The 8,841-nt window shown below is 42.6% G+C and overlaps 1 long non-coding RNA gene across 1 annotated transcript in view; it reads left to right on the plus strand.

The window, feature by feature from the left end:
• The window catches only part of LOC111547002, a 12,326-nt gene extending 8,569 nt beyond the window's left edge, over positions 1 to 3,757 (plus strand). Inside the window, exons 5-6 of the long non-coding RNA XR_002733003.1 lie at positions 2,658 to 2,786; positions 3,658 to 3,757. This is a non-coding gene — a long non-coding RNA (uncharacterized LOC111547002). The remainder of the gene's footprint in view (positions 1 to 2,657; positions 2,787 to 3,657) is intronic.
• The last annotated feature ends 5,084 nt before the right edge of the window (positions 3,758 to 8,841 follow it).

The raw sequence follows: 8,841 nt of genomic DNA on the forward strand, positions 1-8,841 counted from the left end.
TTCCTTCCTTCCTTCCTTCCTTCCTTCCTTCCTTCCTTCCTTCCTTCTTTCCTTTCTTCCTTCCTTCTTTCTTTCTTTTTTTCTATTTTTTTTTGAGAGGAAGTCTCACTCTGTCACCCAAGCTGGAGTCGGTGGAATGATCTCCGTTCACTGCAACTTCCGTCTCCTGGGTTCAAACAATTCTCGTGCCTCAGCCTCCTGAGTAGCTGGGATTACAGGAGTCTTCCTTCCTTCCTTCCTTCCTTCCTTCCTTCCTTCCTTCCTTCCTTCCTTCCTTCCTTTCTTTCTTTCTTTCCTTCTTTCTTTCTTTCTTTCTTTCTTTCTTTCTTTCTTTCTTTCTTTCTTTCTTTCTTTCTTTCTTTCTTTCTTTCTCTCATTCCTTCCTCCCTCCCTCCCTCCCTCCCTCCCTTCCTTCTTTCCTTCCCTCCTTTCTTTTCTTTCTTTCTTTTTTCTATTTTTTATTTTTTTGGGGACAGAGTCTCACTCTGTCACCCAGGCTGGAGTCAGTAGCATTATCTTGGCTCACTGCAATCTCCACTTCTCGAGTTCAAGCGATTGTCGTGCCTCGGCATCCTGAGTAGCTGGGATTACAGGTGCCTGGCACCATTCCTGGCTCATTTGTGTATTTTTAGTAGAGACGGGGTTTTGCCATATTGGCCAAGATGGTCTTGAACTCCTGACCTCAAGTGATCCACCCACCTTGGCCGGAGATTACAGGCATGAGCCACTGTGCCCAACAGTTTTCCCATTTTCAACTAAGCTCTCCACCACAGTGATGTTAGGCTTCATTGATTATCCAGTATAATACTGCTCAGGCTGCCTTAGCAAAATATTACAGACAAAATAGGTGACTTCAATGACAGACATTCATTTTATCAGTTATGGAGGCGCAAAGTCTCAGATCAAGGTGCCGGCAGGTTTGGTTTCTAGTGAGGTCTCTCTTGCTGGCTTGTAAACAGCCGCCTTCTGACTGTGGCCTTCCCTCTGTGTGCCTGTTCTGCTGGCATCTCCTCTGCTTCAAAGGGCACGATGCCTCTTGGTTAGGGCCACACCCTTGTGACCTCATTTATCTTTAATTACCGCCTGTAAAGTCCTATTTCCAAATACAGTCATGCTGGGGGTTAGGGCTTCCAAACATGAATTCTAGGGGGATGTGGTTCAGTTCATAGCACACAGCAATCGTCTTCTAACTTGGAACCCTCCCAAAAGCAGGAGTTCCTTGGCTGGGGTCTTACCTCATTGTCCTGGGCAAGTTGCTGCTAATGGGGTCACAACAGCCATGTGACAGCTTTGGTCAATACTAAAATAGGCAAAAAAGAAATTTAGGATAGGCAAAAACATTAATTAGGCAAAAAATGTTAGGATGGTAGCTGTCTTTTGGAGGTAGGAACCGGAAGAGTGATGAGGCTTCTGAGAAGCTATTTTTTGATCTGAGTGCTGGTTGCATGGCTGTGTTCAGTTTGTGAAAATTCATCAACCTGTATAATTATGACATGTGTCTTCTGTGTGAGTGTTGGTTCTAGTCACCCAGTGATGGGTAACAAATCACTGCAAAACTTGGTGGCTTACAGCAACATTAACTGTTCTCATGAATCTGCAATTGGGCAGAGCTTGGCAGGGATAACTTGTGTTCACTACTTTCATCATCAGCTGGGGCAGCTGGAAGGCTGGGGACTAGGATTATGTGACGCTTTCTCACTTCCACATCTTCCAACTGATGCTGGCTAAAATGGAATTGAAATGGTGTTAGCTTTGGGTGAAACCTTAGCTGAGGCTTTTGCCTGGAACACCTACATGGGGCCTCCTCGTGTGGTCTGGGCTTCCCCACAACATGGCAACAGGGTTTTAAAGATGAGCTTGGAGAGTCAGGTGGAAGCCATATTTTCTTTTATGACCTTGTCTCCGAAATGTATAGTGTCACTAGACCTGAATTTTGTTCATCAAGGCAGCCACAAACGCCCATTCAATTTCAAAGTGAGGAAAAAATTTACTCTATCTCTGGCTAGGGAATGGCAAAATTCTGAAAGATTACTGGGGACCAGATATATTGCTGTGGCAAATTTTGAAAAAAAAAAAAAAAATACACCCTGCTGTAATGTTATACTTTAATAAGAAGTTTAAAATTTTAGGTACAATAAAATTGTGGAAAAATGTAACAGATTGTTTGGAAGAAACAAGTGGAGACAAATGACAAACCAGGCCAAAATCAAAAAGTCTAAAGTCATATCACATCTCTTTATCCACTCTTGATCTTCTAAAAGCCTCTAACATTGTAAAAATCTTTGACATGTAACCATCTTACATGGAGTAAAATAGTAAACAAAAAGCCCTCAGCAACTCACATTGTGGCAGTAGGCAGGTTATTACATGGGGCTGGTTGAGACTTGTGTATTTTTTTTCCAGTCATTTGTAATCATAGTGGAAAAAAGGAACATTATCTACGAAATAAGAGGCTGTGGTGTCCAGGAAATGGAGCATAAAAATGATTTTGCTGTGATGTAGAGATTAGGCAGAACAACTCATGTGAATTAGTAAATGGCAGGCAAATACAGTACATTCAAGTGTAACTTCAGTGCAATTTCAAAGGATTTGTTACATGAAGAACTAGAAATTCTCCAAAGCAATATTAAATACTGATTTTTTTTTTTTTTTTCCAGAATGGAGCAGTAATTCCCTTGGAAGGACGTGAAAAGCTTTCCAATCTCAAGGTGATATCACAGCTCATTCCCACTGAAACACTTGGATGCTCTTTCTCCAGCCATCATGCTCTCTTTTTTCCACTCAAGGTGATGCCTAAACGTACTTGTGTCCACCTTTACCCCATGGCATCATCCAAAAGCCAATCCACCCAGCTGTGCATTCAGGCTTAAAACTGATGATGCTCCATCTCTGTTTTCAGAAACTTTCTTGGTTCTTTCTTGCTCAATTTCCGGCTTATTCTGGGCTCTAGGCATGCATCATTGCACCTTCTGACTCTCTCCATTTTGGTATGCGTGATCTGCCCTACTCCACCCTTTGAACTTGGGGCCAGACTTAGTTCATCCATTTTGTGTCTCTGAGAGATGGATTTCCTTCTCTTTTTCTTTTTTTTTTAGACGGAGTCTTGGTCTGTCGCCAGGCTACAGTGCAGTGATGCAATCCCCACTCACTGCAACCTCTGCCACCCGGGTTTAAGTGATTCTCCTGCCTCAGCCTACCAAGTAGCTGAGACTACAGGTGCCCACCACTATGCCCGGCTAATTTTTGTAGTAACGACGAGGTTTCACCATGTTGGTCAGGACGGTCTCAGTCTCTTGACCTCGTGATCTGCCCGCCTCAGCCTCCCAAAGTGCTGGGATTACAGGTGTGAGCCACTGCGCCTGGCCAACAAATGGATTTCTTTTGCCCCAGGAGTTTGTATCCCTGGCCACTTAAAATAATTCTATCTACACAAGGGCTGGTACTTGGATCCCATCCTTAATATTCTTCTGAGAGGTCCTAACACGAGACAGCAGGACCATCTGGGGTTACAACTTGCTCACACTGGTTATGAATAGGGTGTGCTTTCTGGCTCAAGCAGTGTTGAAGTCACTCAGGATAACCACACTGCTGACATCTTCATAGGTATCTCATCATAACAACATTTTAAGATTGAAATAGAATTTTAATGATTTTCAGAAAAGAAGAGAATGCAGGTTCCCACAGACACTGCAAGCCCCCTCAAGCTTAGGCAGCGGCCCTAACTCAGATCTCTCTTTCTTCTAGATCAACACAACTGGTAAGTCAGGTCTCAGCTCATATAACACATTCACTTCAACATCCCTAGGGCACAGTTTCTGAGTTCTCAGCTAATATTTGTTAAATGAATGAAAAACTGTCTGTGTATCTCTTTTATCATTAAGCGATTCAGACCCCAAAATTATATACCCTCAGAAAAAAAAGTTAAGTGTTACCAAAATGGATTTATATTTGCACTGTGTTTTTCATTCCAGTGGCAGCTCACAGTACCACTTGGTGCTGTAAGCATGAATGAAAATTGTGCGGGGCTTCTCACGGGCAGAATAATAAGTCACATCAGCTTTCCACCCAGACTGTATCCATCTGGGTCCTTCATCCTCATCTCCCAATAGCATGTACTCTTCTTATTCTGAAAAAGATGACAGCTATATTTGTGGTTCAGTTGAGTGAATTAGAGATAATTTCCCCTTTCTCTACACCAGCTGTTTTCTTAAGATCAAGAGGGTGGTAAATTCTCATTGTGTTCTCTTCTCAGCACAAGAGCACCCAACCTCAGGAACAGTCTCTTCTGCTTAAGAAGAGCAATCATTTGCCACTTGACTTTTCACTTCCTTCTGTCAGAGGGGGTCAGTATTTTATAACCAACTGTGTGTCAGTTGCTTCCCTGTGAGCATTTCATCATTACTAGGTTGACCTCTCTTAAGAACCTTTCTACTTCAAAAACATAGAGATGTATTAGAGAATGGGGTTAAGAAAGGCCACCAGAGGGATATATAATAAGGCATCATTAATGAATGCTAGTTAAAAATCTAACACACATTTTTATCTTTGAGTTCTTGGGGAAACTTTGAGAAGATGCATTTGAATAAACAGCCCAAAGCCCTTGGAAAGGAGCACACATTAATTAATTCCTTAGACATTTATTGTGAGCCTACGAAGGGTAAGACCCTGTCTGTCTTGCTCCTGTCTTGCTCAGCAGTGGAGGGTTCATAATGGCACTTGCCTGGTTGGAGACAGATTTAAGCAGATGACAAGGAGGAAGTGCCTGGTGCAGGATAAGGGCTCAGGAATGGTCCAGGTTGTCCCACTTGGAGCTTCAGGTAGATTCCAATCTCGCATAGTGGCAAAACAAAGCAAAACGACAACAAAGATTTTGTCCTAAGAAAAACACATTTTGCCTTAAGACAAAATATGGAAAATGCCATATGTCTTTTGTCTAAGGTCAAACCTTGCCTTATGGGAGGGCAAAGGTAAGGGAGGTTGTACTAATCTGTTCTCACACTGCTAATAAAGACACACCCGAGACTGGGTAATTTATAAAGGAAAGAGGCTTAATGGACTCATAGTTCCACATGTCTGGGAAGGCCTCGCCATCATGGCAGAAGACGAACAAAGAGCAAAGGTGCTTCTTACATGGTGGCGGGCGAGAGCGCATGTGCAGGGGAACTCCCCTTTATAAAACCATCAGATCTCATCAGACTTATTCACTATCATGAGAACAGCACAGAATGATCCGCTCCCATGATTCAGTTACGTCCCACTGGGTCCCTCCCACGACATGTGGGAATTTTGGGAGCTACAATTCAAGATGAGATTTAGGTGGGGACACAGCCAAACCATATCACGGGTTATCTGTGCATCAGAGATTCTCCTCATGGCCAAGGTTATATTTGCTCTAGGTGTTGAAGAAAAGGTAAAATTTCCATATGTGTGGATGTGAGTAGGATATTCTAGACTATAAACATAAAGTAGGGGTTTCAACCAGAGCCAACTGATATTTTACACTGCCTGGGTATGTCAGGGAAGGTGGAAGTCAATGCATTCCAAGGACTGAGGCATTCCTGGGTGGCCTTTTATCTTAAGAGGTGAAAGAATGAGACATGTCGAGCCTTAACCATCCAATTGGAGTCATGATGAGATCACAACTGCATACCTAGAAAGATTGGTCTGCAGGATCTATAAGAGCTATTGAAGGGAGAGACTGAGGGTTGGGAAGGTGTAAGGAGGACATTGAGAAAGTCCAGGTCAGGAGTCATTACCTCTTCTACTAGGGCTGTAGGCAAGGAACTTGGAGGGGTGAAATAGTGGCTGTAGAACCTGCATGTAGGAGGCACTTGGGGCTGGCAGTTGGCTTGGAGGGATGCCTAGAAGACTTGGCTTGAAATGGGTGTGCAGAGCCACATCAGGACTCTTAGATTACATCTTGGTTATTTACAGAAGCTGTGTATGTGTATGGCGGGGAGTGCTCATGGAGAGATAATGAGGGTAGAGTAAATCATCCCCAAGATACACTTTTAGCACTTTTACTAGAAAAGAGGGTGGAGATGAGTTTAAAATCAAAATCATTATCACCTTCAATGTCTTAATTAGCTTTTGGACTTCTCTTTCTTCCCTTGTAAAATGAGAAGAATTGAATGGATTTTATGCAATGTTACTTTAAACATTATGAGTCTACGAATTTCATACTTGTACCCCTTGAGAGTCTGTCAACTCTGTGGTTTGATTGGTAAGAATAGATCTTGCCAATTTCTGTGGTTTGTATGGTTGCTACCAGAGGTTTCAGGAAGCCAGGGGACGGTTGTTGCTGTAGCTTTGAGGTGGTTTTTCTTCTCTTTTCTTTGCTTTTTTCTTTTTCTTTTTCTTTTTTTTTTTTTGAGATGGAGTCTTGCTCTGTCGCCCAGGCTAGAGTGCAGTGGTGTGATCTCGGCTCACTGCAAGCTCTGCCTCCCAGGATCACACCATTCTCCTGCCTCAGCCTTCCAAGTAGCTGGGGACTATAGGCACCCACCACCACGCCTAGCTAATTTTTTTGTATTTTTAGTAGAGATGGGGTTTCACTGTGTTAGCCAGGATGGTCTCGATCTCCTGACCTTGTGATCCACCTGCCTCAGCCTCCCAAAGTGCTGGGATTACAGGCTTGAGCCACTGCGCCTGGCCTCTTCTCTTTTCTTTTCAGATGGAGTCTCACCCTGTTGCCCAGGTTGGAGTGCAGTGATGCGATCTTGGCTCACTGCAACCTCTGCCTCCCGGGTTCAAGCAATTCTCCTGCCTTGGTGTCCCAAATAGCTGGGACTACAGGTGCGTGCCACCAAGCCCAGCTAATTTTTTATATTTTTAGTAGAGACGGGGTTTCACCATGTTAGCCAGGATGATCTTGATCTCCTGACCTTGTGATCCACCCGCCGGGATTACAGGCGTGAGCCACCGCACCTGGCCTCTTTGAGGTAGATTTCCTAAGTATAACTTGCTGGGCTGTGCTTCCATAACCTCTATTTACCCAGAATTTCTTCTGTTTCCCTAAAATTCCTGGTGTCTCTGTGGAATACATAGTCTGTTTTATATTCCAAATTAAATTATAATCTGCTATGGTTTGAAAGGGTTCTGCCCTTATGAACTGATCAATCAATTATTGGATTAATGGTTTAATGGGTCAATAGATTAATGAGTTATTGCAGGAGAGGAACTGATGGCTTTATAAGAAGAGGAGGAAGGGAGACCTGAGCTAGGATGTTTGCACACTAAGCCCCCTCTCCATGTGCCCTGTGATGCCTTGGGAATCTGCAGAGTCCCCACTGTCAACAAGGCACTCACCAGATACAGACGCTCAATCTTGGTCTTCTCAGCCTCCATCAGTATAAGAATGAAATTTATTTTCATATAAATTACTCAGTTTCAGATATTCTCTTATAGGCAACAGAAAATGGACTAAGAGTGGTTGCCACATAGAATGTACATGACCCATTGTGATAATATTTCATCCATATTTTTCCCTGGTAAATAATGTATAAGACAAGAGAAGTTTGTGTTGTATGCTAATAATTTCACAGTATCCTCTTGCCAATTCTGGAAGTTAAGGGGGCAGGGAGGTACTCTATAAGATTTTTAAATTCGTAGGATCCAGTCCAAGGCAGATTTTAAGCTTTAGTCTTATGTATGTCTGGAGAGGGCAGGTGAAAGGTATAAACCTACTGATATCCTTCAATGTTTTTCTTATGAAAATACTTAGACACACAGGGAAGCTGAAATAATTGTACAGTGAATATCCATATACCCACCATCTGGATTCAACTGTTAACATTTGACTGTATTTGCATTTTCACATCTCTACCCATCTACTTGTTCATCAATCTAGCTTATCTTTTTGTACAATATAAATTGCAGATATTAGAATGCATCTGCCTAAATACTTCAAGCTTTCTGATTTTAATAGCCTAATAATGAGAATTGATAACTTTCTTGAATGCTTACTATATTTCAGGTACTGAGCTAGACACTTTATACTTTATTACCTCATTTCCTTCTCACAATAATCCACAAAGCTAACATGATCTCCATTTGTCTCTTATCTCCACTGGGCAAATGTTGTTTGAACCCAGGTCTGCATGACTCTCAAGTCATCCTTCAATAAACACAATAAACTCATGTCAAATGTTGGACAGCATTACTTGGCATTATCAGGTTGCAAAACCCCAAGCCAGTTACAGGATTAGGTTTGATTCTAGGCTGGAAATAGGCTTATCTCCTAAGTCAAGGATGGTTATAGACAAGACCTATGTTTAAAATGAATTGAAGGGGAAAAGTAACAAAAACGGACTAAGACCCAGAGTTCCAGGGAATCTGAGGCCATAATTAGCAAGGACTGATACAGGGTAAATACTAAGAAATTAGACATAAATGTTGGAAGTTTAGGTGAGGAACAGAGTTTCATGGTATCCTTTTTTCCCTCTCCTCCACTCACTTGTAGTTCCAGTAATCTGTGCCTTAAATCTAAATGACATTCATAAGTGGAACAAGAGATGCCACCATTATGATCAATAGGTATGTACCAAGATCAAGCTTCCAGATCAAAAAAAGTATAAGGCCAATTATCCACCCTTTGAGACTGATCCTTCAGTAGAGAGATTTCACGTGGTAGAGAAAGTTATAGTTGTCTTCATACCCTTAGGCAACCCCTCACCATCCCCTACATCTTCCTAATTTCCTTGCAGTTAGATAGATTGGCATAAGAGTGGTTTTGGCACCCCGTCTCTACTAAAAATACAAAAAATTAGCCGGGCGAGGTGGCCGGCGCCTGTGGTCCCAGCTACTCGGGAGGCTGAGGCAGGAGAATGGCGTGAACCCAGG

The sequence above is a fragment of the Piliocolobus tephrosceles genome, chromosome 8 (genome assembly GCF_002776525.5).
Source record: "Piliocolobus tephrosceles isolate RC106 chromosome 8, ASM277652v3, whole genome shotgun sequence".
Classification (NCBI taxonomy): Eukaryota; Metazoa; Chordata; class Mammalia; order Primates; family Cercopithecidae; genus Piliocolobus; species Piliocolobus tephrosceles.